Here is a 24,548-nt window from a genome sequence, read left to right as displayed (position 1 = left end):
AAAAACCATGCCACTAGTATTATGCCCCCCAGAATAGATAGCCAGATGTGTCCCCAGTATCAGCCCCCCCCCCCCTTAGGATAGTCAGACATGTCCCCAATATAAGCACCCCCAGTATAGTCAGATGTGTTCCTTGCATTTGCCACCCCCAGCATAGATCGTCAGATGCGCCCCTACGAATAGTGCCCCTAATTATAGCCAGATGTGCCCCTGGGATCAGCCTTCCCCCATTTTGCCCAGATATGCCCCCAGGATTAGCACCGGCCCCCCATCATAGCCAAATGTGCCCCCGGTATTATATTATCCCCCCCAGGGTAACCAGATGTGCCTTACTCTTAGACACTTCCCCCCCAGTGATGTCCCCCAATGATATTAACATCCCCCCCTGTTAAATACCCCCTCCCCAGGATCGATAGCCAGATGCCACCCCCCCTCATCAGGCAGCCCCCTGGTGAGTGAGGCTGCTTGCCGGAGGATTCTTTTAACTATTTATGCACGGAGGGGGACAGATGAAGGATCGCTGCAGTTGACTACTACTGCAGCGATCATTCATGGGAGGAGGGTGGACTAATTGGCTATAAGGGAACATGTTCCCTTTCGCCAATTAGTAATGCAGCTGACAGTGCCGGAGGGTGTGCTCTGAAGCGCACCCGATCGTGCACAGCTGGGCTGCAAACAAGTCAGTATATCTACGTCATTGTGGCTTGGAGGGTGCCACAGCTGACGTAGATATACTGTAGCAGTGGAGGAAGTGGTTAAAGTACCAGGACCTAGAGGGTCTCTATGGCATTTATTTCCGAAACTGGTTTGAGTAAGGCAGGATGTTACCTGTTGCGAAAGTCTCTGGATAAAATTTTTCATTTGCAGGAACCTAAAGATTTCTGAGGAAGTTAAGTGACGTTTTTCTTGGAGGGTTTGGAACGATTTCACACCCATATCTGTCATTAGCTCATAAGCTAGGTGGAGATCAGGCCCGTTCGTGCCGTCGCCCGGGGCGCTGTTGGGAGGTGGGCGCTGAAATGGAGGGGGTAGCCGGAGCCGCTGGGAGGGCAGCCCGACCTCTCCCTCCCTCTCCTGGGCCGCCCTCCGTGCTCCCCCCTCAGATGCAGAGCGCAGCAGCAGCCAGGGAGGAAGTGCTGTAAACAACATACCTCCCTGCGTTCCAAGCGCTGCTCTCTTGCCGCCGGTCTCTTCCTCTCTGCCGCCTATACGATGATGCACACACTAGTTCCGGCTAACAGGAACCAGCGTGTGCATCATTGTATAGGCGGCAGAGAGGAAGAGACCGGCGGCGAGAGAGCAACGCTTGGAACGCAGGGAGGTATGTTGTTTACAGCACTTCCTCCCTGGCTGCTGCTGCTGCTGCGCTCTGCATCTGAGGGGGGAGCACGGAGGGCGGCCCAGGAGAGGGAGGGAGAGGTCGGGCTGCCCTCCCTCCGGCTCCCCCCTCCATTAGGGGGGACAGCTACCTATCTAACCTACCCTGGGGGGGCACCTACCTAATCTAACCTACGCTGGGGGGCACCTACCTAATCTAACCTACACTGGGGGGCACCTACCTAATCTAACCTACGCTGGGGGGCACCTACCTATCTAACCTATACTGGGGGGCACCTACCTAATCTAACCTACCCTGGGGGGCACCTACCTAATCTAACCTACCCTGGGGGGCACCAACCTAATCTAACCTATAGTGGGGGGCACCAACCTAATCTAACCTACGCTGGAGGGCACCTACCTAATCTAACCTACGCTGGGGGGCACCTACCTAATCTAACCTACGCTGGGGGGCACCTACCTATCTAACCTATACTGGGGGGCACCTACCTAATCTAACTTACCCTGGGGGGCACCTACCTATCTAACCTATACTGGGGGGCACCTACCTAATCTAACTTACCCTGGGGGGCACCTACCTAATCTAACCTACGCTGGGGGGCACCAACCTAATCTAACCTATACTGGGGGGCAGCTACCTAATCTAACCTATACTGGGGGGCACCTACCTAATCTAACCTATGGGCAAACTCAAAAGAGGTAGGTAGGCACTCAGTGTAATTGCAGATGGGATACGTTCCGCCGAATACAGTGCAGGAAACCTCAGCAGCAGTTACGTGCTCAAGACGTATGCAGTAGAAGCATTGTGACCATTTCATACAGAGGAGAGAGTTGAAAGCGTCTGGCACTGTAGCTTTTAATTCAACACAGCAAGTGTACAATGAGGTGGCAATGAACATATGCAACATACAAAGTTCAAGTGATGCTGGTAATGGTGGTACTTATCGTGCTTCTGCTGAGGGTGGGAAGGCAACTGTGGGCGCCAGAGGGTGCATGGCCTTACAGCCGTTTCACGTTGGGGTGAGCCTTGCTTCTTCGGAGGCTTGTCGTGCACTAATCTAACCTACACTGGGGGCACCTACTTAATCTAACCTATACTGGGGGGCAGCTACCTAATCTAACCTATACTGGGGGGCACCTACCTAATCTAACCTATACTGGGGGCAGCTACCCATCTAACCTATACTGGGGGGCACCTACCTATCTAACCTATGCTGGGGGCAACTATTCTGGCTACCTATATTAGAGGCACCCACCTAGCTAACCTGAGAAACACAAACAGAGACCGCACTCAGAAGGCTAGTTCAATCACTGTATTGAAGAATCAGAGCAACAGAGGCACACAACGTTTCGGGCGTAGCCCTTCCTCAGGTGTGACCTGAGGAAGCTAACCTGTACTGGGGCACCTACCTATCTAACTTATACCGGGGGCGCCTGCCTATCTAACCTATACTGGGGGCAACTATACTGGCTACCTATACTGGAGGCACCTACCTGGCTAACCTATAGCGGGGGCAACTATACTGGCTACCTATACTGGGGTACCTATTCTTGGCTACCTATATTGGGGGGACCTATACTAAGTGCAACTAGACCTGGCTAACCTATACTGCGGGCACCCATACCTTGCTTGGGGGGGGCGCAATTTTTGCACACTCGCCCTGGGTGCATTTTAGCCTAGAAACTGCACTGGTGGAGATCATTATTGGCCCACACATCCAATTTTGATTGGCCAATTATTGACTAATTTTACCACCTCCACATAGTATGAGGGCCAACAGAATTTGAATTCTATGGACAGATTGTGCAGGTAAGCTCTCATACTACATGGAAGTGGTAAAGTTGCCAATCACTAGCAAATCAAAATTGGATGTCTGCACCAGGCATTACTCTGTACAGCGCCACAGAATATGTTGGCGCTTTATAAATCAATAAGAATATCCTAAGGAGGAATTGAGTATCTGATGCAGACAGACACCGGATTTTAGTAGCTGAGTTGGTCTGGCAACTTGGATGAGGGAGGGACATGAAAGTGGATGGAGAATGGATGTGACCTGGGCCCATATGCAATTCACTTTTTCACCTGCTTGTTTTTTGGCTTAAAGTGAACCTCCAGACTAAAAATCGACTCGGCAGCACTGAAAAGGCTTGGTGTTTCTTTAACAGTTTCACAGCATCAGAACTTTGTTTCTCTTACACAAGCCTCATTTTTAGCCGCACAGAAGAAAACTGCCCGGGCATTTTTCCCCTGATGCTGTGCAAAGCATGATGGGATTTCTGATGATGTTGTTCTCGTTCTGCTTTTTTGGTGCAATTTATTTTTTTTACATTTTGAATTTGACATTTGAAGCCTAGCGCATGCAGCTGGGAGGGGTTATCAGGACACAGGACGGTTGGAACTGTGTCTTATGCTCCCTGGCACCTCCTTTCAACCAAAAAGATGGCTGCCCCCATGACAAAGATGGCAGCCCCCATGAATCACAAACATTTGCCTGTTCTTTTAAAACAGGGTGGGTAAAAAATTATATTACCTCTCTATTCTAATTAACATAACCAATGTAACTTAACCATTTCAGCCTGGGATTTTTCACCTTATGCATTGGAGCAATTTTCACCTCCCATTCATTCGCTAATTACTTTATCACTACTTATCACAATTTATTGATCTATATCTTGTTTTTTCCGCCACTAATTAGGCTTTCTGTGGGTGGTACATTTTGCTAAGAGCCACTTTACCGTAAATGCATTTTAACAGGATTAATAAGAAAAAAATTGAAAAAATTCATTATTTCTCAGTTTTCGGCCATTATAGCTTTAAAATAATCCACGCTACCATCATTAAAACCTATGTATTTTATTTGCCCGTATGTCTCGGTTATTATACCATTTAAATTTTGTCCCTATCACAATGTATGGCGCCAATATTTTATTTGGAAATAAAGGTGCATTGTTTCCGTTTTGCGTCCATCACTATTTACAAGCTTATAATTTAAAAAAGGTTTGTAGTATACCCCCTTCAAATGCATATTTCAAAAGTTCAGACCCTTAGGTAACTATTTATGTCTTTTTATATATTTTTTTTAATTGTAATTTTTTTTTTCTATTAAAAATTTTATTTGGGGAATATTTTGATGTGGAACATAAACAGTACATTTTTAATGTTGCTTTATGTGTAAATTGTAATGTAAAAAATTTGTAGATGTAGTTTTACTATTTGGCCATTTTTGCTTACCCTCCTTGTACTTCTCGCTAAGCAGAAGTACAAGGGGGATGCGGAAATCTGTCCGGGCAGAAGAACTGAAGCCTCACAGGTGAGCGCTTCGGTTTTTCTGCGGGGGAAAGGGATCGGTGATCAGGAACCATGTTCCCTTTCACTGATCCCAGGGCTACCGGGGGACACAACGGGGGCGCGCCCGCAATCGCGGGCGGGAGCGCGCCCAAGGACGGGAGCGCTGCAGAGCTGCCGTCCGGACGTGAGCTTCACGTCTGGGCGGCGGAAATGGTTAATGACAGTATGTTTGTTTAGGCTGAAGTTCCCCTTTAAAAGGCTTTATATGACAAGTTGTGAAAATATCACCCAGGAGACTCTGAAGTGAATTGCATATGAGCCCTGGTGCCTGTATGCTGCAGTTCTATCTGACTGAGATAAAATCATGGAAGTTCTCTTGAATTCCAGTAATGTTCATATCACAGGAACGTTGCTGCTGACCATGATTCTGTGCATTTTGTGCTATTCCTGAACACATGCAGATCCCGCATTACATTTCATGACTTGTTCAATCACTGTAACCTTCAGCTGTGAAAGAGATAAAGTGTCTGTTTAACATTCATAGCATTCTTCCTGACCTCGCCACGTTCTGTACATAACCACTTTATAACAATGTTAACTGCACCAAAATGGGATTTTCACACACTGGTTTTGGGTGGCAGGTGAATCATTGTCGTACATTGGCAGGTGACAAAAGTGTTGATTAACCACTTGCCGACCGCCCACAGCCGATGGGGACCGCAAAGTGGACGCCGAAAGGACCGCAATACGCCATCCGGCGGCAGCTCCTTTGGGCGTGTCAGGGCAGCGATCGCGTCACTGGTGACGCGCGCTGCCCCTGGCAACAGGCTCCGACCACCCGCGACATCATCCCGCCGGCCGTTCGTAAGCGCCGGCGGGATGTTAACCGCTCGATCGCTACATACAAAGTGTATAATACACTTTGTAATGTATACAAAGTGTATTATACAGGCTGCCTCCTGCCCTGGTGGTCCCAGTGATCGAGGGACCACCAGGGCAGGCTGCAGCCCTCAATGTCTGCACCCAAACACACTGATCTGCCCCCCCCCTGCCCCCTGATCGCCCACAGCACTCCTCAGACACCCCCCAGACCCCTGTTTGCATCCAATCACCCCCTAATCACCCATCAATCACTCCCTGTCACTATCTGTCAACGCTATTTTTTTAATTAGGTCCTAATCTGCCCCCTGTGGGGCTCCTGATCACCCCCCCCCACACACACACTCTCAGATCCTCCCCAGCCCCCACCCCCCACCCGTGTACTGTACACATCTATCCTCCCCTGTAATCACCTATCAATCACCTGTCAATCACCCGTCAATCACCACCTGTCACTGCCACCTATCAGATCAAACCCTAAACGGCCCCCTGCGGGCACCCAAACACCCGCCCACACCTTCAGATCGCCTGCAGACCCACTGTCATATCACCACCAAAGTGCATTGTTTACATCTGTTCTTCCCTCTAATCACCTACTAATTACCCATCAATCACTCCCTGTCAATATCTGGCAGCGCTATTTTATAGATTAGGTCCCTACCTGCCCTCTGGGGGCTCCTGATCACCCCCCCCCTACCCTCAGATCCACCCCAGACCCCCCCCCCCCCATGTACTGTATACATCTATTCTCCCCTGTCAATCACCTGTCAATCACCCATCAATCATCCCATCACCACCTTTCACTGCTACCCATCTGACCCTAACCTGCCTCTTGCGGGCATCTGATCACCCCCACACCATCAGATCGCTCACAGACCCACCGTCATATCACCACCAAAGTGCATTGTTTACATCTGTTCTTCCCTCTAATCACCCCCTAATTACCCATCAATCACTCCCTGTCAATATCTGTCAGCGCTATTTTATAGATTAGGTCCCTAACTGCCCTCTGGGGGCTCCTGATCACCCCCCTACCCTCAGATCCACTCCAGACCCCCCCCCCCGTGTACTGTATACATCTATTCCCCCCTGTCAATCACCTGTCAATCACCCATCAATTATCCCGTCACCACTTTTCACTGCCACCCATCAGATCAGACCCTAACCTGCCTCTTGTGGGCATCTGATCACCCCCACACCATCAGATCGCCCGCAGACCCACCGTCATATCACCACCAAAGTGCATTGTTTACATCTGTTCTCCCCTCTAATCACCCACTTATCACCCATCAATCACCCCCTGTCACCACCTGTCACTGCTGACCGTCAGATCAGACCCCAATCTGCCCCTTGCGGGCACCCAATCACCCGCCCACACCCTCAGATAGCCCCCCAGACCCCCTCTGATCAACTCGCCAGTGCATTGCTTGCATATATTCCCCCCTCTAATCACACCTTGAGACACCCATCAATCACCTCCTGTCACCCCCTAGGACTCCTATCCATCAGATCAGGCCCTAATCTACCCCATTTTAAATAGACGACACCCCAAGGTATTCTGTTAGGTGTATGATGAGTTCATAGAAGATTTTATTTTTTGTCACAAGTTAGTGTAAAATTACACTTTGTAAAAAAAAAATAATAATAATAAAAATCAATTTCCGCTAACTTGTGACAAAAAGAAATATCTTCTATGAACTCATCATACTTCTAACAGAATACCTTGGGGTGTCTTCTCTCTAAAATGGGGTCACTTGTGGTGTTCCTATACTGCCCTAGCATTTTAGGGGCCCTAAACCGTTAGTAGTCTAGAAACCAAATGCCTCAAAATGACTTGTGAATAGGACGTTGGGCCCCTTAGCGCACCTAAGCTGCAAAAAAGTGTCACACAGGTGGTATCGCCGTACTCAGGAGAAGTAGTAAAATGTGTTTTGGAGTGTATTTTTACACATACCCATGCTGGGTGGGAGAAATATCTCTGTAAATGACAATTTTTTTATTTTTTTACACACAATTGTCGATTTACAGAGATATTTCTCCCACCCAGCATGGGTATGTGTAAAAATACACCCCAAAACACATTATACTACTTCTCCTGAGTATGGCGATACCACATGTGTAACACTTTTTTGCAGCTTAGGTGCGCTAAGGGGCCCAACGTCCTATTCACAGGTCATTTTGAGGCATTTGGTTTCTAGACTACTCCTCACGCTTTAGGGCCCCTAAAATGCCAGGGCAGTATAGGAACCCCACAAGTGACCCCATTTTAGAAAGAAGACACCCCAAGGTATTCCGTTAGTTGTATGATGGGTTTATAGAAGATTTTATTTTTTGTCACAAGTTAGTGGAAAATGACACTTTGTGAAAAAAAACAATAAAAATCAATTTCTGCTAACTTGTGACAAAAAATAAAATCTTCTATGAACTCACCATACTCCTAATGGAATACCTTGGGGTATCTTCTTTCTAAAATGCGGTCACTTGTGGGGTTCCTAAACTGCCCTAGCATTTTAGGGGCCCTAAAGCGTGAGAAGTAGTCTAGAAACCAAATGCTTCAAAATGATCTGTTAAATCCTAAAGGTACTCATTGGACTTTGGGCCCCTTAGCGCACCTAGGCTGCAAAAAAGTGTCACACATGTGGTATCGCCATACTCAGGAGAAGTAGTATAATGTGTTTTGGGGTGTATTTTTACACATACCCATGCTGGGTGGGAGAAATATCTCTGTAAATGGACAATTGTGTGTAAAAAAAAAAATCAAAAAATTGTAATTTACAGAGATATTTCTCCCACCCAGCATGGGTATATGTAAAAATACACCACAAAACACATTATTCTACTTCTCCGGAGTATGGCGATACCACATGTGTGACACTTTTTTGCAGCCTAGGTGCGCTAAGGGGCCCAAAGTCCAATGAGTACCTTTAGGATTTCACAGGTCATTTTGAAGCATTTAGTTTCTAGACTACTCCTCACGTTTTAGGGCCCCTAAAATGCCAGGGCAGTATAGGAACCCCACAAATGACCCCATTTTAGAAAGAAGACACCCCAAGGTATTCCGTTAGGAGTATGGTGAGTTCATAGAAGATTTTATTTTTTGTCAGCGGAAAATGACTTGTCACAAAAAATAAAATCTTTTATGAACTCACCATACTCCTAACAGAATATCTTGGGGTGTCTTCTTTCTAAAATGGGGTCATTTGAGGGGTTCCTATACTGCCCTGTCATTTTAGGGGCCCTAGGGCGTGAGGAGTAGTCTAGAAAACAAATGCTTCAAAATGCCCTGTAAAATCCTGAAGGTACTCATAGGACGTTGGGCCCCTTAGCGCACCTAGGCTACAAAAAAGTGTTACACATGTGGTATCGCCGTACTCAGGAGAAGTAGTATAATGTGTTTTGAGGTGTATTGTTACACATGCCCATGCTGGGTGGGAGAAATCTCTCTGTAAATGGACAATTGTGTCTAAAAAAAATAAAAAAAATCTCATTTACAGAGATATTTCTCCCACCCAGCATGGGTATGTGTAAAAATACACCCCAAAACACATTATACGTCTTCTCCTGAGTACGGCAATACCACATGTGTAATCCCTTTTTGCAGCCTAGGTGCGCTAAGGGGCCCAAAGTCCTATGAGCACCTTTAGGCTTTACAGGGGTGCTTACAATTTAGCACCCCCCAAAATGACAGGACAGTAAACACACCCCACAAATGACCCCATATTGGAAAGTAGACGCCCCAAGGTATTCAGAGATTTTTTTGTCACAAGTTAGCAGAAATGGAACCTTTTCTTTTTGTTTTCTTTTTGTTTCGGCCCGGGTCGGGCTCTCTCGCCTCTCCTAAGATGGCCGCTTGCTCTGGCCGCGGCTGCGCAGTCCGCATAGCCGCGAGTGCGGCTGCGCAGCTCTAGGGCCAACCCCCCGATCCACGCTACGTGGGGGCTAATGAGCGGGGGGACCCGGCGGATCGGCACGGAGGGCGCAGGCGGCGTCCTCCGTGCCTTAAAAGATGAGGCAAGTGATTAACTTTTTTTGCGCATTTCGCCTCGTAAGTCCTTTAAGGGGTAGAAACACTGTGGTCCTCAAGTGGTTAAAAGCATCCGTTGAAAAGGGCGCAGGAAATAGCCGATAGTAAAACATCAGTAGGGCCTCGTTCACATTGTGTACCGATCGCAGTTGCGTTGGGCTCCCCCCCCCCCCTTCCCCTTCTTGCCGATTTCTGTGAGTTGGGCGGTTTTGGTAAGTGTTTTTGTAAATGCTTTTACAGAGCGATTCCGTTTTTTCAGTGAACTCTTTGATCCGGAAAATAATAAATGCAATGTATTTATACTTAAAAACGCTCATGCAATCGCTGCACAAAGCGATTTTGTAAGCGTTTTTTCTATGCATTCAAAAAGGTCTCTCCTTCAAAAAGGCAAATTGCGTCAAAAATGGTCCATGCACCGCTTCTCTGAGCGGATCAGAAGCAAACCGCTCAGATGTGATTTCTCTCATAGGGAATCATTGCACAAGTGCTTTCAGGCGATTTGGAAAAATCGCTAGCGCTTAAAAAACGTCAAAAGCACCTCCAGTGTGAACGAGCCCTAAAATTATAGATATTCTACTACTTAAAGTGGCACTGAAGCAAAAAAAAACCTTATGATATAAGGAATTGTATGTGTAGTACGGCTAACAAATAGAGCATTAGTAGCAGAAAAAAAAGTCTCATATTTTTATTTTAAGTTATATAGATTTTTTTTAGAATATTGCATCATTCATAATTCTGTCATATTTGCAGTATACAAACCACACTCTGAACTTCCCTGCAGTAAAACCTTATCTAAAGCTGTCTTTCACTGTTTCCTCAATGCGTAAGTGCTTCAGAAAACAGCACAGCACCCAGTTGGGTCAGAGAGCTCAGAGAAGCTCTTTTGTATAGATAACAAGTGAAGTTTCTTAACCTCCTTGCCGGTTATCCCGAGCTCAGCTCAGGGTAACCTGCGCAGGAGGATTTCTCAGGCCCCGCTGGGCCGATTTGCATAAATTTTTTTTCCTACTCGCAGCTAGCACTTTGCTAGCTGCGTGTGGTACGCGATCGCCGCTGCTACCCGGCGATTCGCCGCTACCCGCCGCGCCGAGGCCCCCCCCCCCCCCCCCCCAGACCCCTGCGCAGCCTGGCCAATCAGTGCCAGGCAGCGCTGAGGGGTGGATCGGGATTCCCTCTGACGTCCCAACGTCCATGACGTCGGTGACGTCATCCCGCCTCGTCGGCATGGCGACCGGGGAAGCCCTGCAGGAAATCCCGTTCTGAATGGGATTTCCTGCTTACTCTGATCGCCGGAGGCGATCAGAGTGGGTGGGGGGATGCCGTCGCTCAGTGGCTATCATGTAGCGAGCCCTGGGCTCACTACACGAATTGAAAAAAAAAAATTGCTGCGCTGAATCCTTGCCGGCCGGAATTGGACTGGCAAGGAAGTTAACTCTTCCTGTCCTGGAAACAATATGAGACTCTTTTCTTTAATACTAATGTTCTATTTCTTAGCTGTACTATGCATACAATTCTTTACCCCATAAGGTTGTTTTCACTTTAGATTCCCTTTAATCACTTCACCTCCAAGGGTTTTACCCCTTAAAAAAAAAAGAAAGACGAAATCATTATTTCTCAGTTTTCGGCCATTATAGTTTTAAAATCATACATGCTACTGGAATTAAAACCCACACATTTTATTTGTCCTGGTTATGCAACGGTTAAAATATTTCCCTAGTACAATGTATGGCGCCAATATTTTATGTGGAAATAAAGGTGCATTTTTCCAGTTTTGCGTCCGTCACTATTTACAAGCCCATAGTTTCAAAATTAACAGTAATATACCCTCTTGACATACATATTAAAAAAAAGTTCAGTCCCTAAGGTAACTATTTATGCAATTTTTTTTATGTAATTTTTTTTTTTGAAATACAAAAAAAAAATTGGGTAATTATTTGATAGTGTGGGAGGTAATGTGTTAATTTTAAATGTATTTGTGGGTCGTTTTTAAAATTATATGTGTGTAGGTGTAATTTTACTATTTGGCCACAAGATGTCCTTGCGCATTACTACCTATTGCGTCTCTTTAGTACGCTAAATAGGAAGTAATGCGTACATGGGTTCCTTCGTAAGTAAACAAATGAACGTGGCATCTCTTTGATGTTCATTCATACGGGGACAGGGATTAATGAATGGGAGATGCATCCTTATTTATTCATCACCCGTCTAATGATCGGCAGCAATAATGAGCATGGGAGTGCACGGTAGGGTCGAGCGGGAGTGTGTGGCAGAAAGGGACGTAGTAGCCACATCCCTGCAAGGAGAAGAGGGGATTTGTAGGGATGTAGTTACTCATCCTGGGGGAGGGGAAGTGGTTAAAGTGGATCCGAGGTGAACTTTTACTAATTGCATAATTGTGTTCCTTTCCTATTGTTTATAGGGCTTTCCTCAAGCCAAATACTTTTTTGTTTTTGTTTTAATACTCTAATTCCCTATAAACTAAATAAACCACGCCCACAGGTTTTCAGAGAGCCTTGGCAGTAGCAAGGGCTCATGGGAGCTCAGTCTGGGCAGGAGGAGGAGAAGGTGTTACTAGCCATTGATTTCAGAGGCAGAGGGGAAGAGGGAGGAGGGGGGATTATGTTTTTTTGCTCAAGATACAGATAAGCCTGCCTCTGTGTAATGTTTACAAACAACATGGCTGCTGTCATTGTATCACAGGAATAAATAATCATTTTCTATTAAAGCTGTTTGCAGCTAGATTTGCTGTGTAAACTATCCAAAGTTTAGATAAGATATATAGACAAGTTACTTGTTATAGTTAGTTTTTCATCTCGGATCTGTTTTAATTCATATAGTAAAATATAATTACTATTTATAGATATTTTACTATTACCCAACCTAACCCTACTCTCACACAGAACCCTCCCTCTACCGATGAATCCTAAGACCCCCTGGTAGTGCCTAACACTAAGACCCCCCTAGTGGTATCTAGCCTTAACCCCCCATGGTGGAGTTGAGCATTAATTTAAGCACCTATCCTCCTTCAATAAACAGTAAGGCAGCATCTGAGCAGCCTTGCTGACATTTGCCCCGACATCTCCCCACTTCCTGCAGAACAGCATTGGCCTTCTGAGCCAGAGGAATAAAAGGGAGGAGCCATGCAGGAAAACCACTTTTATTAGGTAAGTATGAGTTTCTTTGCCCCTAAGGCCTCTTTCACATGGGAAGCTGAACTGCGAGTATGTCAGGCCGTTCAGACTGCTGGCCATGAGTGCAAATCGGGTGCAATCAAAATACAGCCAAATGTCAGCGTTTGTAACACCACAAGTGTCGTCACTTGATATGCAGTGGTGCTATCCAGAGGCAGAAAATGGCAACTTGTTGCATCTGAGCACTATCGCGGCCATGCCCAGATATTACTCCATGGGGGAGTGCTGCCTCCTCGCCACCAGTACCGAGTGCTGGCAACCATTGGGCTGGTTCATTGGAGCTACTGACAGGCAGTGAATTTACCGCCATCAGCCTCACGTCTGAAAGATGTCTGTCATGTCCGATATTATTTTCAATCGTTTTTCTGGTCGATTTCTCATAGAAGTGAATGGAAATAGATAAGAAAAGATAAGAGAATCGAGAGGGAAATCGACCGGGAAATCGAATCAAAAATCGATTGGACTTAAAATAGGCTGAAAAAACGCATTGTGTGTACCTAGCATAAGTGTTATGTGTTTTATCTATAATTACTTTGCTTACATGCCAACAAAAGCAAGAAGCAAGATAACAGTAAAATGTACTTTCCTGGTCCAGCTCCATGGCAGCATACTAATTGGTTTAGCTCTGCCCCCTAACCCTATAGGACATATTAACTATATTGTTGCTCAGTGCAGACTTGGAAGAAAAAGGTTTTCTCATCTTTTTAGAAAGGGGTCATCCACAGTGAAAGTGGTTAAAAATCTGGAATATCTTACCTTAGGAAATAGTTATTGAAAACTCTCTAATCTCCATTTAAAGAGACTCCGTAACAAAAATTTCATCCGGTTTTCTTCCATCCTACAAGTTCCAAAATCTATTCTAATGTGCCCTGGCTTACTGGAGCACGTTCTACTATCACCATCTCTGTAATAAATCAACTTATCTCTCTCCTGTCAGACTTGTCAGCCTGTGTCTGGAAGGCTGCCAAGTTCCTCAGTGTTGTGGTTCTGTGATGCATCTCCCCCCTCCAGGCCCCTCTCTGCACACTGCATGTGTGTTATTTAGATTAGTGCAGCTTCTCTCTGCTCTATTATCTTTTACAAGCTAAATAAATCCTCCTCTGAGCTGGCTGGGCTCTCACATACTGAGGAATTACATACAGTCAGAGCTGTCTGCACTCTGCAGGAAGAAACAGCCTTACACTTCAGTGGAAGATAGCTGCAGGGGGAAAGAAACACACAAATGATCTCTTGAGATTAAAAAGGAGGGGTGTATACAGCCTGCTTGTGTATGGATGTATTTTCTATGTGTGGACATACTGTACATCAACCTACTTCCTGTTTTGGTGGCCATTTTGTTTGTTTATAAACAAACTTTTTAAAACTGTTTTTAACCACTTTTAATGCGGCGGGGAGCAGCGAAATTGTGACAGAGGGTAATAGGAGATGTCCCCTAACGCACTGGTATGTTTACTTTTGTGCAATTTTAACAATACAGATTCTCTTTAAAGAGGACTTGGATGCTTTCCTTGCATTGAAGGGCATCCACTACTATAATTACTAGGTAATTCCCGGAAGAGTTGATCCAGGGATTTATCTGACTGCAATCTGGAGTCAGGAAGGAATTTTCCCTTTTAAGGCTAATAGGCCCAGGTATTGAAAGGTTTTTGCCTTCCTCTGGATCAACTGGGATATGTACGGGTTCAGGATGTTTTTTTGTTTGTTTGTTTTGTTTGGTTTTCTGGTTGAACTTGATGGACAGATGTCTTTTTTTTCAATCAAGCTGACTGTGTAACTATAAGTATGTAAGACAAGGCCTTAATCTCTTGTGGAGGCCCTGAGGCCAAGGCTGTACCAATGCATCTGTCCCTATGGAGTTCTTGCATGGGACTTTAAAGGGAAGGTTCAGGGTGGCTCTTAAAAAAATAAAAATGCCCATCCACTTACCTGGGGCTTCCTCCAGCTCCGCAGGCTCCCGGTCCCCTTCGGTGGCCGACCCGACCTGGCCAGGCCGGCTGCCAGGTCGGGCTCTTCTGCGTTTCAAAATGCGCCTCACGGGGGCGTGCTGACGTCATCGGACGTCCTCCGGGCTGTACTGCGCAGAACTACTGCGCCTGTGCAGTACAGCCCGGAGGACGTCCGATGACGTCAGCGCGCCACCGTGAGGCGCATTTTGAAACGCAGAAGAGCCCGACCTGGCAGCCGGCCTGGCCAGGTCGGGTCGGCCACCGGAGGGGAGCGGGAGCCTGCGGAGCGGCGCCGAGGGCACGTCCTGGCTGCCCACGGCTGGAGGAAGCCCCAGGTAAGTGGATGGGCATTTTTATTTTTTTTAAGAGCCACCCTGAACCTTCCCTTTAAGAGAAGAATCTGGGTAACTTGTTGTTCTTGTCTGAAGCAAAGAGGTCTAGATGAGGAGATAGCCACCTATTTGTCAATTGCTGAAAGACACTCTGATTTAGTGACCATTCCTTGTTCTCCAGATCATTTCTGGACAATAAATCTGCCTTCTGATTCCGGACTGCTGGAATGTAAGATGCCTGTAAGTTGAGTAGGTTCTTCTCTGCTCACTTCATCAGGGGTGACAATTCATTCAGAGCCATGCTGTGCGTTCCCCCCTGCTTCTAGATATATGCACCACAGTCTTGTTGTCTGAGCAAACCCACACTGCCTTCTTCTGTAAGATGTGAGCAAAAGCCAGAAGGTCTAACTTGATAGCTCAAAGTTCTAATATGTTTGAAGCTGATATTCATTGTCAGGGAGACCAGGCTGCTTGAACTGTCATACTCCCTAAATGACCTCCCCAACCTACATTGCTGGCATCTGTATTTATTACTGTCCACTGCTGGGGAAGGAGAGAATGGTATCGCAACAAATTCTTCTCATCTGCCCACCAAAGGAGAGAGCGTTTCACTGAGAAAGGAATGTGTAATGGAACGCGGAAAAGCCGCCGCGTGTATTGACAGCAAGGCGGCTGATTCTGCGTCCAGCACGGCGCTTTGCACGCAGCAGCGTGCGTCTGGTGTGGCTGGGTCTGTTAGTTCACACAGATTGAGAGATACGCGCGTGCGTGCTGAGAGGCAGAACCTTTATGACAGCCGAGGAGGGATCAGCTGACCAGGTTGGTCAGCTGACCTCAGAGCAAGTGACTATTGGTCTATCACTGATGGGTGGTGCCGGAGAGCGCTGCTCTATATATAGTCACTGCTGGTCAGTCTCAGGTTGTCTGCCGTTGCGAACACTTACGTGGAAGCACTCAGACCTTAGTCAGATCCTACAGTGTGTTAGAACCAGGAGGACCTGGGAATTCACACTGAGCCAGATCACTTCTGTTTATCATTCTGTTATACTTCAGACTAGTTCCAGGGTGTCGAGACCACGGACCTCATACCCAAGATTAGGGACTTTGTGTTATCATTCTGTTATACTTCAGACTAGTTCCAGGGTGTTGAGACCACGGACCTCACACCCAAGACTAGACATTATTTGATATCTGTTATGACCTATTGCTTTTCTGACTATCCCTCTGCTTTCTGATTCGGTACCTACGCATCTCTGATTATCTGTTGCCAACCCTGCCTGCCTTTGGATACCGAATCAGACTTCTGTCTCTGTACCTTGTCTGTCCGTGTGTTGCCGACCAGGCTTGCCCGACCTTGAGAGCTATCTCTCTCCTTAAGAGATAGTCTCCAGACCTGCTAGTGACATCCACCTTCAGGTGTCACTCACTCACAGGTCCTTCCTACTTTCAGCCTGGGACTCCATCCCTTTGGAGGTCTCAGGCTGCTGGAAGTTTTTGGCACTTATCAGAAGGCAGTATCGCCCATACTGCTAAAGACCACCTGCTCCTCGGGTGGTCTTACTCAAAGTCATTACTGTTGCACCAAACACTCACACTATAGAGGTGTCCAGAGGTTAGTTATACTTGGATTATCAGTGATTCTGCAGATCATCAATAATCAGGTATATATCTGTATTCTTGGTGATACTGCAGATCACCAATAATCAGATTCTCTCTGTGTGCTGACACTGATCGTTACAGAATGTAAATCCATTGATGGTAAGTATTCTTGTTCTATTGTTTTAGAACATTTAGATGAAACAGTCTTAAATGCCATTGCCAATGACTCCACTTTACCATGGGGATGGTTGAAGACAGTAAGCCTATGACCCTCAGGCAACCCCTGACTGAGACATAATTTGCCTTCTGATTTACTAAGATTTTGGATTTTACTTTCTGGACTTTCTCCTGGGTTAATGATACTGTATTCCTGATGGTGTTGAACTGTGCCCCCAGGTAAACCATAGAGTTTGAGGGTATTAACTGACTTTTCTTCCATTTTTTTAACCACACCATTTTCTACAGCAACTGTAAGGCAAGATCCCTGTGTTGGATTAAACAATTTTGAGATTGAGCCAGAATCAGGATATTGTCCAGGTAATGGTTAATTCTTACTTCTTTTTGCCAGAGAATGAAGACCGACACTTGTAGAATTTTTGAGAATGTCCAGCATGAAGTGGATAGGCCGAATGGAAGAGCTGTAAAATCTTTCAGTTGAATGAACAATATTATGGACTGTAACAACTCCATGTTGAATTTTTCCAAGTAAATATGCTGGTTTAAATACATCAAATCTATAACCAGTTTCCATTCTCTGGTTTTCTTCCAAACCAGAAAAATAGGTAAGTATTGTGATAAACAGCGGAAAAGCCGCCACATGTTCTGGCAGCAAGGCGGCTGATTCCGCGTCTGATTCAGCGGTTTGTCCACGTCGGCATGCGTCTGGTTTGTCTGGAGCTGATGGTGCCCATGGGCAGAGTGGCGTGGGGGCCGCCGCATGTTCTGACGGCAAAGCGGCGGATTCCGCGTCCAGTGCGGCGGGTTCCCCGCAACAACATGCGTCTGGGTTAGCTGGACCTAGTAGTGCACACAGATGGAGAGCTACGCCCGCGCGCTGCTAGACAGGCTCTTTATACCAATAGGAGGAAGATCAGCTGATCGGGACGGTCAGCTGATTCCTGCTCGGCTATTGATTGGTTGATGGGAGCTGGGCGGCGCTGTGGGGTGCTTTACTATATATATCGCTTGCTGTTCAGTTGCTGGTTGTCTGGCGTTGCGAATGCCTATGTGTTAGCACTCAGAACTTAGTCAGATCCTTTAGTGTGGTGAAACCAGGTGGACCTGGGAATCCACACTTAGCCAGTGACTGTATATCATCTGTGTTATTCTCTAGCATAGTTCCTGGGTGTTGAGATCACGGCCCTCACACCCCAGACTAGGGATACTGTATATCATCTGTGTTATTCTCTAGCGTAGTTCCTGGGTGTTGAGATCACGGCCCTCACACCCCAGACTAGGGATACTGTATATCATCTGTGTTATTCTCTAGCATAGTTCCTGGGTGTTGAGATCACGGCCCTGAGGGCCCTCACACCCCAGACTAGGAATACTGTATATCATCTGCGTTATTCTCTAGCATAGTTCCAGGGTGTTGAGATCACGGCCCTCACACCTCAGACTAGACCTTATTCTGATATCTGTTATGACCTAATGCCTTCCTGACTACTCTTTTGATCTCTGATTTGGTACGTTGCATATCTGATACTCTGTTACCGACCTGGCCTGTCTGACCTTCTGTCTGTCACCCTCCATAGGGGTTCCAGCCTTCTTGCAGGGTCCCCCTGCTCCGCAGAGGGGACACTGCTCCTTAGCAGTCGGGGATTCTCTCTCCGGGTGTCCTTGACTGCAGTAGAGTCTTCTCTACTCATTGGACCACCTGCTACCCCGGTGGTCCAAAGATACTGTTGCACCAAAACATTTACACACTTAGGTGTCTAGAGGTTAGACATATCTGATTATTGGCGATTCTGCAGATCCTCAATAATCAGGTATATCTGTATTCTTGGGGATACTGCAGATCGCCAAGAATCAGATTCTCTCTCTGGTTGCTGACACCGATCATTACAGAACGCCAGACCAAAACAATATGGACGCACTTAGCACTCGTCTGGACACACTCACCACCTCGGTGGAAAATCTCATCAGAGTGATGGACGGTCAACAGGCCCAGATCTCTGCCTTATCTGGGTCACTACAAGTCCTTCAGACGACTGTAAATTCAGTGCGATCCCCTCCAGTCACAGACTTGAGAATTTGACATTTGAGCCAAAAGTTAGGAGAAGAGTTGTTTCAACCATTTCCTAAAAAACCCGTGATTTATTTTTTGCCAAAGGTGCATAAATCCCTGGTAGATCCCCCTGGCCGACCCATTGTCTCAGGGAGGGGCTCGGTGACCGAGCCCAGAGCCGGATTAAGGCTAAATGGGGCCCTAAGCAAAGTAACTGATTTGGGCCCCCCCATCGTGTCGTAATAGAATCAGAAGATGCAGCTGCACAGCAATATGCCGCACACACCGGGCAGCCGAGCTACTGGTTGCTATGGGCAACAGCACGCTTTCTTCTGTGGGTGCACAATGCAGGGAATAGCAGCGGCAAAATGCAGAGTGAGAGATGAATGGCTGGGACATTTGCACTCAGAGGCTGGGGCACCCCTGTGAAGAGGGCGCCAGATATCACAGCAGCAGCACTTCCCCCCTGCATCTCCAGCCTGGCAATAGCAGAAAGCTCTGGACACCGCCAAACCGGAAGCCGTTCCCCAGACAGAATTACATAACCACTCCCACCACCGAACAACCAATTTCCTCCCAAACTAGACAGCCACCATGCAGCCTCCATTCCAGTGAATACGATAGTCCAGTAGAGAAGGCAGCCGCAGTGGGGGAGAATGACAGCACCAGATGAATCACATTCACCTACTGCGATCCAAGCAATAGAGGTCCCGTCATCCGGAGCCCATCTGTCTCCTCTAGAGTGCTGCCGCTCTGTTACTACTACTATTACTACTTCCTACTTCCTGTCTGATCTGAGAATCAGGAGGTTCAGAGCGAGCGGCTGCACTGTAGAAGAGACAGATGGGTTTCAGATGACGGGATCTCTATCACTTGGATCATGGATAGGTGAGTGAGCGTTTGCCATCTGCTGCTATCATTCTTGCTGCAGCTGTGGTTCTCTGTGGGAAGGGAGGGTGGAGTGGGCAGCGGCAGAGCACACAGTAACAGGAGGGGGACCTAGGAGGAGAGCCTGGCTCTGAAGACAATCAGCAGCGCATGGCATCAAGACAAGACAAATAACATTTATATCGCGCTTTTCTCCTGGTGGACTCAAAGCGCCAGAGCTGCAGCCACTAGGACGCGCCCTATAGGCAGTAGAAGTGTTAGAGAGACTTGCCTACGGTCTCCTACTGAATAGGTGCTGGCTTACTGAACAGGCAGAGCCGAGATTCGAACCCTGGTCTCCTGTGTCAGCGGCAGAGCCCTTAAAGGGACTCCAAGCAGTGCCTGTGGATATGCCTTTAAGCATACCCACAACTAATTCATTACATCCTCACACCTACCAGCATGATGTTTGTAATTATATCCCCCTGGGTTCCTTATATTTCATTGCATTGTGCTGAATCGAGCTGCCAACTTTGGAGAAAAGTCGTCCTGTGGCCGTGATTTCGATCGCGAAAATATCGAAAACTAAAAGGCATAGAGCAGCCGTTTATATATCATTGGAAAGAAGAGAAAGAGAGCTTTAAAATGATATACATCTTTCCATAGTTACTGCACTGCTCAGAGTCCCTTTAACCATTATACCATCCAGCCACCGCTGACTTTGGAGAAAAGTCGTCCTGTGGCCGCGATTTCGATCACGAAAATATCGAAAACTAAAAGGCATAGAGCAGCCGTTTATATATCATTGGAAAGAGGAGAAAGAGAGCTTTAAAATGATATGCATCTTTCCATAGTTACTGCACTGCTCAGAGTCCCTTTAACCATTATACCATCCAGCCACCGCTGACAGGATGGCAAGGGCTGGTTTATGTGCTGATGGGGCCCCTTTGACTCTGAATGGGGCCCCAAGCACCTGCTTTTGTTGCCTGGTCGGTAATCCGGCCCTGACCGAGCCACTCTCAAAATACCTTGACCATGCCCTCAGACCATTGTTGGAATTTATTCCATCATACTTGAAGGACACAACACATGTCCTTCACATTGTGGAACAAACAGAATGGCGTGCGGGGTGTAGCCTGGCAACCATTGATGTGGTGAACCTGTACAACAGGATCCCACAGAAAATGGGGGTCGAGGCGACACTGAATATGCTCCATTCAACCAAGCTGGTTGACGATTTAAGCGCCGAGTTTTTATGGCAATGCCTGGATTTTGTACTCTCCCATAACGCATTCCGTTTTGGCAACGTTTGGTACAAACAAATCGCAGGAACGGCGATGGGGACATCCGCCGCACCAACTTTCGCTAATGTGTTTTTGGCCCAATGGGAGACTAAGTACATCTATGGGGAAGAAAATCCCTATAGGTGCTATCTGGGGGCATGGCACAGGTATGTGGACGATGTGTTGGTCATATGGGGATCCACCAGGGAACATTTCAACCAATTCCTCGAATATTTAAAGAGAGACTGAAGCGAGAATAAATCTCGCTTCAGACCTCAGAGTTAGCAGGGGCATGTGTGCCCCTGCTAAAACGCCGCTATAGCGCGGCTTAACGGGGGTCCCTTCACCCCCAAATCCCCCTTCGTAATGCGGGGGAGCGCTTCCTGGTTGGGGCAGGGCTAACCGCCGCAGCCCTGCCCCACGCGCGTCTGTCAGCGCGTATCTCCGCCTCTCCCCCGCCCCTCTCAGTCTCCCTTCACTGAGAGGGGCGGGGGAGAGGCGGCGATGCGCCGCTGACAGACGCGACTGGAGGCAGAGCGGCAGCCGTTAGCCCTGCCTCCAGGAGCGACCAAATGAAAAACCAAGTCGTGCTGGGGTGGGTTTGGGGGTGAAGGGACCCCCTTTGTGCGGCGCGATGCGGCGGTTTAGCAGGGGCACACGTGCCCCTGCTAACTTTGAGCTCTGAAGCGAGATTTATTCTCGCTTCAGAGTCTCTTTAAATAGGAACAAAATGAATATGTCATTCACAGGAGAATGGGGGGGGGCACACAGGTCCCCTTCCTTGATCTGTCGATCGAGGTGGTGGATGGAGTGTTGGTCACCAGGGGCTACAGGAAGAGCACGGCCACAAACTCGGTCATACATGCAGGCAGCTACCATCCACCACATGTAAAATCTGCGATTCCATATAGCCAATTTCTTAGGTTGCAAAAAAACAACTGCAGGAACGAAGATTTTGAGACACAGTCAATGGAGATATACAACCGCTTTCAGGTCAGGGGGTATGAGAAGAGCAATTTAGATCAGGCCCTAGAGAAAGTGAAAAACGTTGACCGAATCGAACTATTGAAACCGACAGAAAAACAAGCAAAAAATAACTTTGTGATGGTTTTTGATTATACCCCGATGTCCGATGAATTACGAAGTATTATCAAACGTAACTGGCAGATCTTGGAGCAGGATAAAAGTCTTGACCCTAGAGTAACACAAGCCCCCACAGTAGCATTTAGAAGAGACCAAACATTGGGCTCTATGCTAACTGAAAGTGAATACTTACCTTCTGTTGGTACAGGTTGGTTAGGTGGAAAGAAAGTATCAGGTACCTTCCCTTGTGGACATTGTCCCACATGTCCACATATAATTAAAACTAGAGAAGTTAGATTAGGTTCCGTCCAATTCCGAATTAGGGATTTTATTACTTGTAGAACCGAGTTTGTGGTGTATGCTCTCCTGTGCCCTTGTTCCTTCTTTTACATTGGAAAGACAACTCGTCCAATGAGAGAGAGACTTGTGGAACATGTAAGATTCATTCGTAAAGGAAGAGGGGGTGTACCCAGACTAGTACAGCATTTTGCTGAGAAACATGATGAAAGTGATCCTTCACACCTAAAAATGGTAGGATTACTGGCTGTCGTAACCCCAAGGAGAGGGGGAGACCACGATCGACTTCTGTCCCAGAAGGAGTCCTATTGGATCTCCAAGACAGAGGCAATGGGGCCCCTTGGCTTTAATGACAAAAATGAATTGAATGTTTTTCTAGAGAGGTAAACATAATAATGATCTGGTTAGATAATTATCATTAGGTCCTTTGTTAATAAGCCCAATGTGAGTGGCTACTATCATAATTTTCCTATCTGGGTCGAGTTGTTACTATATGTACAGTATATTATTATTATATGCAATGTGTTATGTAAGTCACAATGGCCTCAATTCACTAAGATCATGCTGGAGATAATAAGGCAAGAAAAAACTTACCTCCACACAGTGATAGAGTTATCTTATCTCTTCATTACTTAAGTTACCTCCTCTGTAGTTAATTTACCTCCTCTGTATTTAATTTACCTCCTCTGTAGTTAATTTCACACGCAATTTCACACGCAGAGTCTTTAACTCTGGAGTTATTTTAAGGATTGGAGAGTTAACTTAAAGACAGAAGAGTTAACTTTAGGTTTGCCTGAGGTAAAATGTTTCCTGAATACTACATGCCTTATCACCATGGTAACAACTCTAGAAATGTTATTAAAGACAGGAGATAAGCTTAGTGAATTGAGGCCAATGGCCTCAATTCACTAAGATCATGCTGGAGATAATAAGGCAAGAGAAAACTTACCTCCACTAGTAAGAGAGTTATCTTATCTCTTCATTCTTTACGTTACCTCTTCTGTAGTTAATTTACCTCTTCTGCAGTTAAGTTACCTCCTCTGTAGTTAAGTTACCTCCTCTGTAGTTATTTTCACACGCAGTTAATGAACAGCCTGTCTTTAACTCTGGAGTTATTTTAAGGATTAAAGAGTTAACTTAAAGACAGAAGAGTTAACTTTAGGTTTGCCTGAGGTAAAATGTTTCCTGAATACTACATGCCTTATCACCATGGTAACACCTCTACAAGCGTTATTAAAGACAGGAGATAAGCTTAGTGAATTGAGGCCAATGTCTCTTAGGTGATCACTTTTTCTGGAACAGTAATGGGATTTTAGAATCTTTTTGTATTTTCTTGTCTTCTTTTGATACTTGGTGATAATATTTGTACTTTGTATATGGAGGGATGTATTTCCAAAGGTGAGCTTAAATTATGAGCTGCAGTTCCAGGCGCCTGATTGCCTGGCCGATGTGAGTAAGTGCTTCAATTTGTTCGCACTGCGGCTGGCTGGTGACTGTCGTTCCTCTGTTTTGGGGGGTGACGTCATCAGCCAGACCATCGGGTATGTTACCCGTATCCATGGAAACGCTGACGTCTGCAGAGTGCGACGTCCTAGGCGGCCGGGATGTGCGTGACAGAAAGGGCGGAAGCGGAAGTGCGCACATATGTGACGCACCCGCGACCAACCTTAGGAGCCGGCAGATCATTGGCCAGACATACGGAGGGGCGTGTGGTACAACTGCTATTTGTTTCCGCCCTCCGCTGCGGCGCTGTATTTGACTCCTTGCAGCGCCATAGCGACAGGCTTCCCGTGATCAAGCACCGGTCCGGTGCGAAACAATTGTTGAGGACCAGGTTCTGTGTGTGTGGTGACATCCGGAGGGTGACGTACAATGGTTTTTCTACCTTGTGACATTGCTGCTTGTTTTTACACTCATTTGCAATAAATGCTGCTTGGAATATATTGGTGCCCACGCTATCTTCTATTAAGGACTGCAACAAGCTTTAAATCTGTGGAGGCACAATATTTGTAAGGCGTTTTGCACTGTACATGCACCAGTCTTTTCGTTGGAGTGCGAGGAAGTTTCTCTTCTCTTGTTCTTTCGAGCTAAATTAACAGACTTGAGAATGTCTGTACCTGAAAAGTTTTCTGGCCATAGATCTGACTTTCAGAATTTTAAGAATCGTGTAATGTCATATTTTGAATTGAGGCC

This window comes from Hyperolius riggenbachi, chromosome 2, assembly GCF_040937935.1.
Source record: "Hyperolius riggenbachi isolate aHypRig1 chromosome 2, aHypRig1.pri, whole genome shotgun sequence".
Lineage (NCBI taxonomy): Eukaryota > Metazoa > Chordata > Amphibia > Anura > Hyperoliidae > Hyperolius > Hyperolius riggenbachi.
This window is presented reverse-complemented; position numbering follows the sequence as displayed.